This window comes from Tasmannia lanceolata, unplaced genomic scaffold (assembly GCF_043159265.1).
Source record: "Tasmannia lanceolata isolate RefF3 unplaced genomic scaffold, GAP_Taslan_0.1 ptg000007l, whole genome shotgun sequence".
In the NCBI taxonomy this organism is placed as follows: domain Eukaryota; kingdom Viridiplantae; phylum Streptophyta; class Magnoliopsida; order Canellales; family Winteraceae; genus Tasmannia; species Tasmannia lanceolata.
Genome location: NW_027518684.1, coordinates 11,874,895 through 11,885,851, shown reverse-complemented (window position 1 = coordinate 11,885,851; position 10,957 = coordinate 11,874,895). Strand labels below are relative to the sequence as shown.

At 40.1% G+C, this 10,957-nt stretch overlaps 1 pseudogene; it reads right to left on the bottom strand.

The window, feature by feature from the left end:
• Positions 1-1,465: 1,465 nt before the first annotated feature.
• Positions 1,466-2,089, bottom strand: LOC143880574 (RING-H2 finger protein ATL78 pseudogene; annotated as a pseudogene).
• Positions 2,090-10,957: the final 8,868 nt, after the last annotated feature.

Below are 10,957 nucleotides of genomic sequence, written 5' to 3'. Positions count from 1 at the left end.
CCTATGGGCCGGTTCAGGTCAGGTTGGGCCAAGCGGTCTGGTGGGCTTAGAGGGTCTACTGGGCCCTTTTTAATTGAAAAGTCGTCGCGGATCCTTGATGGGCCCGCGTGGCCCGGTTCGGCCCGCCAAGCCTGACACTATTCATCATCTTCTTCATTAAAATAGTGAAAATTCTAGCAAAATCCGAAAAAACACTCAAAGTTCGATTTATTATTGCGCCTTCTTTTGAAGTCCGATTGAGGCTCACAATACGCCATTGGACTCGTCTCTCGACGAACTTCACAGCCACGCCGAAAAATCTCAAGTCGGACAAGCCGGTTACCGGTGGCACACTGTTTTCCGGCGAGGTCCAAAACTTCCCCAAAAGTTAAAATTTTCATCTTTAAATCGCCGCCAAACGTAATCCAGACATCGAATCGACGAACCGTTTGTTGCGTTGGATTCATGGGAACACAAGCAACGTTTCAGTGCTATTTAATCATCGATCCGACTCCAGAATTGATGGCGGCACTCAAAATACAAGTTTTCACAAACCCTATTTCAATCACTTTTAATGCGATTTTCTCGCCGGAACCGTGGCTCTGATACCACATGTAAGTGTTCATCATAAAAGGAACACGGGCAACGGATCTTTGGCGGTCCAACTTTGAGAAAATCACAATTAACCATATGGATTGAAATTGAAACAATAAAGGGAACATAACGAAAGCCGAATATCGTTTTGCTATCACTGGAAGGATTCCATTCCGGTATTTCTCCTCACTCCACAACAGACGGTGATGGGGACCGACTTCCTCTCTCTTTTTTGCCGTGGATTGCAAAGAGAAGGATGTAGAAATTGTTGTGTGCAAGTAGGGACCGGATGAGAGAATAAGTAGACATTTATGGAAAGAAACACAACTCCTCATCACGCTGGTTCCCTCCCCAAAAGTCTCTTACATTTACACCCATTTTTTATGGCTTTTCACTTAATGTCTTTTCACAAAACCAACTAACAAAATGATCTAGACCGTTGATCATGCACATGCCACATCCACCGTTAGGATAATTTCCTAACAGGACGTACACAGAGGTGTGTGACATGTTGGGATCTGAGAACCGCACGTGTGGCCACTTAGCAAACACGTGCCACATGTGGTCACACTTTGGGCAGAACATCGCATGTGGATTTTTGCTATTCGGGAGGTTTGAACTTGAGACCTTTGGCTCTGATACCAACTTAACTTACCAACTTCTCCAAAAGTTTAAGCTGTTGGATAATGTCGGTATTTATCCTTTATACTCTTAACAAGAAATAAGGGGACGGTGCCCAAGTCTTTATTTGCCCTTCCATATCATTTCCCAAATGTAAAATGAAGTAGAAGTGTGTTGTTGAATATGGTACATATATATTATATTGAGAGAGAGAGAGAGAGAGTTTTCCTTTTCATGTTTTACATTTGAGCTAGGAAAAGAACTTGTACAATTAGCAAACACCCCTATAATTAATTAACAAACCTTCAGGGTCTAATGACGATATGATTGCCTGCTCCGCGGGGCCCGCTTCATTGCATCCAACGACCTTCTTGCACGTGTCAGTTTGGCATTGCCTACACGTGGGGCATGAAATGTGGGTCACGAGCCACTTATCAATGCATCTCATGTGGAACCCATGGTTGCATTTAGGCAACACCCTAATCCTCTCTCCCGAAACAAACTCCGATAGGCAAATGGCACAGTCCGAGTCCAACCCCGGTAGCTTCAAGCTCTCCGAGTAGCTTAGAGTGGGGAAGCTCTTTAGGACTTTTCTTTTAACTCCAGTGTTGGCTAGCCGAGTCGGATCCCCAGTCAGGACCGCGGCTCGGCCCCGGTGCCTTAGGGCACACCTTACGATATAACTTAGCCCAAGAGTGAACATTAGGGCGCATATAAGGACGGCTAGGATCATGACCGCGTTGGCATCAAACCTACTCTCACTGGTATAACCTGGCGGAGTCGCTGTGCTAGGCGGGTTGTGAAGGGGAGAGTGTAGTAACAATCTTCTTGAGTAGATGTTTCTAATGAACAAAGGAGGAGGAGGAGGAGAAGAAAGTGAACTCGAAGGAGACATGGTTAGAAGGGGATTGAAGTCGAAGGAGGGTGTTGTGAGGGGGATATTATATATAAGGAGAAGGAGAAAAGGTTTGTTCTAGCTTTTTGATTTAAATATGTTTTTGGGCTAAACAATTAAGCTGAACGTTTTGCAAATATCCAACACATAAAGCTACATAAAAAAACACTAAAAACACTAGCCTTAACACCAAAACTAGCTTTGCTCGGCTTTAGTAACCTTAATGGGGAGAATGGGCTTTGGAATCTCAATGGAAATGTGTGGGGCCCATCAAGCAAGACAGTAGATAGGGTTATTGATAGGACTTGTTCACACACTTCGATCGGATAAACACTTTGATCCGATGATTCAATGCCCTTAATCCATAAAGCCACCAACATACATAGACCATTAGGTTTTTGTAATCTGTAATCTTACGCGTTGGATGTCCGTTCGGCGAGGGACAGACATCATGATCTACAATATCAATGGTCTAGATTGCACTGCATATATCGGTGTTAACTCAAAAATTGATCCTTAACATTGACAGTGCGGTTCAGGGGCAGGGGCAGGGGCAGAAGTGTCAAATTACTAGCTGGCTTGGAGTCACGACTCATGAGCCACCAAGTCAGTTGATATGGAATTTTAAATAATTTTCCACCATTTGGAACCTCCACTCAAACCCGCATTTCTATCTTCTGAACACTTTAGATGCATGTGAGAGTGCCACGTAATCAACCTTTTTGTCAAAGAGTGGGGTACCTCTAAACGCGTGGGGCCCATTCGTCCTCCCCGACATGGAAAGCAAAAGCAGAAGCTTCAACTCCTCTGCCACGTGGTAATGACACGTATGTTATGATAATAAGGTCAGGGAAATCAACTCGAGTCGCACCCGTAATTTTGTTAGGGCTCGTTTGGATACCCCCAATCTGTATTTGGATTTGGAATTGAGTTTTGAATACAAATTGAATAAATCAGACAGTCATGTAGAGGGAGACAGAGAGGGAAGGGGGTACTTCCTAGTGGAGGAGCAAAGAGGATGAAGGAAACTGCTAGATCTGTGGATTTCCAATTTCTTATTTCCACATTAAATTTAGAAATCCGAATTTTTTCACTGTCAGCTGCTGAATTAGAAATCCAAGAATTAGAAATAATCCCTTGGTTATTTGTCAAAGCTTCATTTTGTAAGTAGAGTTTTGATTATTGAGTTGACAAATTTACATTACAAGTGTGCAGATAATTAGGTTACTCTCTATTTGCAATCTTCGAGTTCTAGTCAAGATAAAAAGAAACACATTTTCTGTTGGATTTCATTCGATGAACACCTCTGTTCATGGGTTTCCATCATTGCGCAAGTACTAGGGTTTCGAGTCATTTGGGAGCTATTACATATCTTATGATTCAGTGACAGTGGTTTACTCATAGTCGACTAAACATTCTAATTTCATTTTAGGGAACTCTCTCCACTCATATGAAATATATATTGCTAGGCAATTTTGCAGAAAGCCATTTTGCGGCTCACTTTAGCAGGAGAGAACAGCCACACAGGCTCACTTTTTAGTAGATTTTGTCTTATTAATTTAATTCATCTGAGGTGGGTGTTCTCTCCTTCAAAAGTGTGCCATGGAATGGCTTTCTGTTACTTTGCCTAGCAAACATATATGCACTTATCTCTTTTAAAATTACAATGAGCCCAATCCATTTGATGATCCAAACTATGTATTTTTTGGGTCCCAATGTAAATAGGTTTGTGCCCATAAAATTATTTCCATTAACCCTCCGATATTTTAAGGTTTCTAAAATGTGCAATTATTAAAACGGTAGTCCGAGTTTATTTGATATTTATCTAGATAAAAAAGAGTACTAAGGTTAATCTGAAGTTATCCATACCTTAGCTTTTCCATAAAACAAATATCTTCTCTTAGTTGTCTCCTACCATTCTACAACCCACTAGTATGATTCACACGCTTATCAAACTATATAAAATCACAACTAGGCCTCTTTTTTATGTGAGAAAAGAAAAATATGGAGATATTTATCTTAATTAATTAATAGTATTATAATGCTTTTACTAATTTATCTTAGTGGGAGATTTGTGGGATTAAAGATCAACATAATCTATTTTGTAAGGACAAAATAAAGATCCATGCATGAAAAGATTTGGGGGGTGATCATTGGGGATTTTATTCTGTTGGCCAAGTTGTTAGCAAGCATGATATTTGTAGGACATTTGGTAGTGAAAAATGATAGAAAATGAACTTTCTTCCCCTAGTATTATTATAGTAATGGTGTTCGATCGTTTAACGATTGAGAGTGGAAGTGTAGTCAGTGTTCAATTAACGATAGATATTTAAAATTTCAAACTTTATGTTTGTAACGTATGGAATTACTAATATATATTATTGTTGTTTTTGTTTTTGTAGTATGAGTATGATGAAAATTTTGAGGAAGAACGGTTGGAGACTCGATGGCTATTGGTCACTTTGGAGTTGTTGTTTTAGTTAATTAAGGAAATGAATCATTGTACCGCAGGATCCACGGCCACGTGTATGGTGATAGGGCATAAATACGGCGGGACCGTTGGATCTCACCACGTGTCACCTATGCAACAGAGGAATCTAATCATGATTAGGAAAGACATTAATATACCGTAAGACAACGTGATCTTGCCACGTGTCACCTCCCCGCCTCCAAAAACTTCATGATCATGATTATGGGCAAGATTACACAACAAAGCCGCGCGCGCTGTTGAACCAGGGGGGCAACCCAATCCAACAAAAGAACGTTTTCTCTCTGAAATGATGAAAAGGTCCACGTGGCGCCCCATGAAGAGGATTTGCATGCAAGATCAAAGTATAAATATGTCATTAAGTCCCTAAGAGAAAAAGGCCCGATCCAGCCTAAGAAAAGGAACGACTCTAAAAAAGGGAGGCCATTAGTGGAAACTCTATACCGTTAGTAAGGTTTTTCAACTTTAATCAATAAAGGGAAGATGCGCTGGACACCCTATCCCTCCCTCTATCCTCGGCCCTCAACTCACCCACCAAGATATCAGAGAAAGAACCTGTACATTGGTCCTGGTAAACCTGATTATACCTCCGCCATTTCTTATTGTTCATTATATCGTTAATCCAGAATCTGACTTGGGTGTTGAAGTGGTCATCCATGACCCACCCCGGACCTCCCTGACCCATTTGTTTGTGATTGCAAACCCCAGCAGAGGCTCTCTACCCACCACGCGATCGCGAACTCGGATTCTGGCGCCATATATGGTGATCGACCGGCCCATGAATTTTGTGGGTCATCATGAGTACTGTCAATTTCCCTTGGTCCCACCCTCATTTGGTTTTATAGACCATTGATCAAAGTATGATAACAAAGACGTCCTTTAAGTTGTCTTTCAGTTGTTAATCTTTGCAGGCCTCAATTTTGTGCATGAGATCTTTGTTCGATCATTTGATCAAATGATAAGTGCCTTAGTCATATTGACTAGTCTTAGACCCCTGTTCTTGTTGGGGCCCGGTTAGAACTCGCCCTTAAAAGTTAGGGGTTAAGGGGAGGGTGCTCAAGTCGTTATATGCTCTTCCACATCCATTCACTTCTCTGGTGTAGGATCTTTGCTTTTGTCTGGAGCCCACAACAATCTCCCCTTCCATGCGGCACTAACATGGGAACTACGAGATCTCTTCCATGAGGGATTTCTTTCGTCCTCGAAGGTACAATATTATACCACTTGTTGTGAGCATGGTAGAAATCGCCCTCAAAAGCTATCCTTAATGGATATAAGTCCTTCCACATCCATTCAATTTTCTGATTCGGGGTTATTGCTTTTGCGTGGAATCCCCAACATTTCTGTGTTAAGTTTAAACCATGATATGTGTAACATCTTCAGGCCCTCTTTGGATTGGGGGAGTTTTCTGAAAATATTTGTGAAGGAGAAATATTTCTAAAATCCTCTACCTTTTTCACATGAAAAAAGATAACTTGAACCTAGCCTATTCTATTTTTATTTAGAGGGATCTTCAGTTTATGATGGTATCCCTCTAAATTAACAATAATTATATCATTTCCCTCTAAATTGGAGAAAGAAACAGAATATTTTCCCAAGAAATGCTTTTCTTGTAATCCAAACAGGGCCTTGAGAAAGGAGATTTGTATCCTGCCAGAGACATCAGACGTTGTTGGAAGAAGATTTGCCAAAGCAGGTCTGTGTGGAAATTGTTGCCCCAAGATGGAAAACCCCTTGACCTTTGGCTGGTTGAAGTTAAATTTTGATGGTTCTAGACTGGGTAACCCAGAGCCGGCCGGTGTTGGTAGAGTTCTTGGAGATGAAAATGGTTCTATCAAGTAGGCCTTTTGTAGGGCAATTGGAATTAAGGACTTCAATGAGGCGAAAGTCAGAGCAATTCTTCAAGGCAATAGAGACTAGGATAATCTTATAGTAGCCAGAGGGAGGCTCTTTCAATGCTATCAGAGGGGTGGATGAGAGATCTTCCCACCCATGGAGATTTTTGGAGTTCATGGAATAGATTCTCGATCATGTGTAGCTAGGGTCACATTATTCGCTTTCATCATGTCAGGAGGTCAGCGAATTGAGAGGCACACCAGCTAACTCGTGCGGGAGTGTCTAAATCGGCCTTAGAGACCTTTGATTTTTGTTTTACCTCCCCGAGCTCATTTGTCCCAGTAGTTTTTGTCTCTTTTCTATTCTATTTGGGCCCATGACTATCTCGGTTGTGGCCTTGCATATTTTATATAATTTCACTATTTTTTTTAAAAAAAGGGCTAGGGAAATGATATTTGCACTCCCTTGTTAAAGTAATAATTCGTGCCCACGTGTATTTAACGCACCCAAATGAACTTTTGGAAGATTAGTCGGACACCGCTAAAAGCTTTTCGCATGTACGTGGCCTCATACGTCAATGAGGTTTCGAAGTTGTTGATGATTATCTGTAAATAATGGTTAAAATATTCTTAGAAATGTCATAATTAATGGTTCTTTAGATCTCTTAATCACCCATTTGCAAGTATGATAAACTTAAAATAATCATACTTTCAAATAAGAACTAATTTTGATGGTGTCCAAACAGACCCTTCTACCTCGATCAACTGCTACTCATGACTATCCATGTCAAAGTGAGTATGAACTGTCCTTATCAAGAGACATGATAAGTTTCCTACCAAAATATCTACCAAATATCTCTGCTTTTACTTGTCATAATTTTCTTGTTATACTGAAAAGTTCAGCTAATACCATGCATATCTAAGTTTTTTAATCTCTTTGATCATGCAGCGCCTTCTCTTGACCTGTCAGTGTTCCATTGGCTATCAAGGTTGCCCCACCAATGAAAAATAGGCCATGACGCGCTATTCCTAAAATTGATAGATTGATTCAATTTTGTTGGGACTCGAGTAGAAGTGTAGAACTCATCCTTAGTACGTAGCCGGCAAGTAGTTAAGGGGAGAAGGGGAGGGTGCCCTAGTCCTTATAAGCCCTTCCACATCATTGTTCACTTTTTCCATGTGAGGTCTATGCTTTCTCATGGAACCCCTAACAATTTGATGCCTCGTTAGTTGGCCTCAGATGGTCACATTTGATTGCCCATGGTCAAAAATGTTTATTTTAAAATGTGTAGCTTGATCGATCAATTATATATTAGGAATGCTAAACTGCCGAATATCGTTTTAGAAACCTAGATGCAAGGGCGCTCCAATGAATCCAGGTCACCCAACTGAATTTATGTCTCTTTTAATTTTGTATTTTTCAGAGACAAGGATCCAAATGGGTACCATTGCATTCATATATATCTCTTATTATTTTGCTTGCTTTTATAGTTAGGGTGGTAGCTGCTCTCACATGCAACAGTTCAGCCGTGAAATGCCTTCTGTGATGGTCCCTAGCAAATCTTATACTTAAGTTGTTTCTCATTTACTATTTGGAATAATTTTCACGCACCGGGTGTTGCTAACGAGTGCCCTAAGGTCCATTGGAAACCTACTATTACACATGTTTCCGATGAATAAGTCTTAAAACACCTCTAAAAATCTCAAAACATTCTCAAAACGTCTGTAAAACTATGTTTCCATCGTGCCTAAGGGCCCGTTAGCAAAATAAATTAATCTCAACGTTTTATGGGAAAGTGAATGGGCTGATTTCGGGGCAGCACTTAGTTGGGATGGAGGTGAAATGGACTCTACAAACTAAACGAAGTATAAATGCTAAAAGAACTTTTTATTAAATAAAGGCTATTGATATTCCCACTACCTTGTTTTGATAATGACACAAATTCACCTTATCTGCTAGGGACCATCGCAGAAGGCATTTAGAGGAGCGGCGGTTGCATGAGATAGCCAACATAGAAGGAATTAAATGAATAAGACAAAAAGTGGGCCTATATGGATGCTCTCTCATGCAACAGTCATTATGTGAAATGCTTTCTATGATGGTCCTAACAAATCCCTATATTATTTATTAACTAGCTGTCGAACGCTATTTACAATTCAAAGTTTCAAACAGCTCTCAACAGCCAATTAGAAAGCAAAAAACAAGGTGTGTTTGTCTCACTATCAAAACATGGTAGTGCAAATATCAATAGCCATAAATTAAAATGTAATTACAAAATAATATCTACACTCGAGGTTGAGCCCCCTTGCTGCCCGGAAAATTTGCCGTAAAAGACATCATTAGTTGAAACTAGGGTCATGTTTGGATTGCAAGAAAAACATTTATGACACAAAATGTTTTGGGAATATTTTTCCTCTGCAGGGAAAATGCTCTGTCCACTGCCTTTTCGAGAAAGGAAAGGAGAAGAAAGTAAGTCAAATTTTCTCGTGATTGGACATGATTGGACATTTTCCGCCGCTCACTCGTTTTCTCAGGAAAGCGGATTTACACACGTGGAAAATCTAAATAATTACGTGGAAAGCCAACTTTCTTGCACTCTCCTTCTAAATTTTCTCACCAAAAGGATGAGAAAATCATTTTCCTGAGAAAACCACTTTGCCTGCATACTTTCTTTTCCTTTCTCGGCCAAGTGAACAACGAGAAAAAATAATTTTCTCTCACAGTTTCTTTTCCTTTCTTTTTCAGTTTTCCACGTCAGATTCTTTTCCTTTCCTTTCTTCTCCTGCAGCTAGAAAGCAAGTGAACGGAGGCCACGTGTGGATTTAGTTGATATTTTGAACTGGATTAGATCCTTAGATTTTCAAATCAGCTACAGTAGTGCAAAAAAATCCAATTTTCAAATATGTTCTGCGAGACATTATTTGGAAATCAATATTTGTGCCAACTTCCTTCACTGTCGTTGCTCCTCGACGTTGCTCCGGCAGCAGCGAGACACCCCTCCCTCGCTCCCTCTCTCTCTTTCTCTATCTCTTAAAACACGATCATGAAAATGATTGACGTATTTTGTATCCAAATCAAAATACAAATGCATGTGGTATCCAAACGGGCCCTTAGGTCCTGTTCGTTTAAAGCTTTTTTGTTTTAGATTGTGACAACCTATTTTGAGCCCCAACTACTGTACCCATCCAATAATCTGTTTGGGGCTCACAATTGATTCTCACAATCTATAACGAACAGGGCCTTAAGATTATAACAACTGATGGTAAGTGCCAAACTGGCTATTGTACTCAAAATTACATTTAAATTTGAGTCCAATGATTGATTTGGCACTCACAATCGGTTGTCACAATCTTTAACTAACAGTGGCGTAATTTTGAGTTCAGTACTCTGTTTTGGACTAACAATCAGTTAGCAAAATCTGAAACGAACAGAGCCTTGCCTGTCATAAATCAAACGCCCCTCTAACTAAAACTTGAATCACCTTGATTCAAGATGTCCTTTTCAAGTGTAAATATAAATTTGAAGAGTAGAAAATTTTGGAAAAGTTTCTCCTTTTCAAACTTCTCTAAAAATTACTACAATCTATAGAGGGCCTTTGTCGATAAAGAGAGATAGCCTTCGGCTTTTGTTTCTCATTTCCTTTCTTCCGAATGACTTTGTAGAGTTGGGGATGCATCAGAGCCTTTTTAAAGGCTTAAGAGATAAAAGAAGACATCAAATCAAATGAAAAGATTTGAAATCTTGGATGTGGCTTGCTTCGGAATTTTTGTGAAATGGGCTTGTTAATGGGCTTTTTTCAAAGTTCAGGAGAGAAGAAAGTGGGCTAAATGTTCACTCTTTAGCTGATTTCGCGCATTTATTGTTTTTAGTCTTATGCAGAATAAAAATTAATTTAAACCCACAAAAGAAGCATTCTGAGGTCAATTGCAACAATTGTATTGTGATTTAATTAAGGGCGATGATATTGTCACCCCCCCTGCGTACGCATTCGCCCCCCTTATTAATGCTTTTTGACGTCAAATCAAGCCAAAAGGGGAGCGAATGCGTAATTTAGGGGGGGTGACAATATCATCGCCCTTTAATTAATCGGGCCGCTCATTTTGTGGACTCTGTCATTGATCGGCCACAGTACAAAAATCTCACTGAACGTAGCCTTATACGTGTCCAAGAAGTGGTCTCTTCATATGGATGTGTAAAAATAGGAGTGCGACTACACTGACTGTCACCGTCAGGATTGAATCGTAGCCATCAATATTGAGTTTCCATGGGACATACTCAAGCAGTCAGTTTTAATGTATAAAAAGATTAAATAACGCCTTCTCCAGGAGCTTAAGCCTTCGGAGTAATTGTTTGTTTCATATTGTACCAGAGCAAAGGTCATGAGTTCAAAACTCCTTGATATTAAAAATCCACATCAAATGGCCAACCCAAAAGAGGCTAGGCCACATGTCCATGTATAGGCCAACCTTAAAAAGAGAGGCCAAGCATGAGAGGGAGTGTTAAAGTATAAAAAGATTAAATAACACCTTCTCAAATAGCTTAAG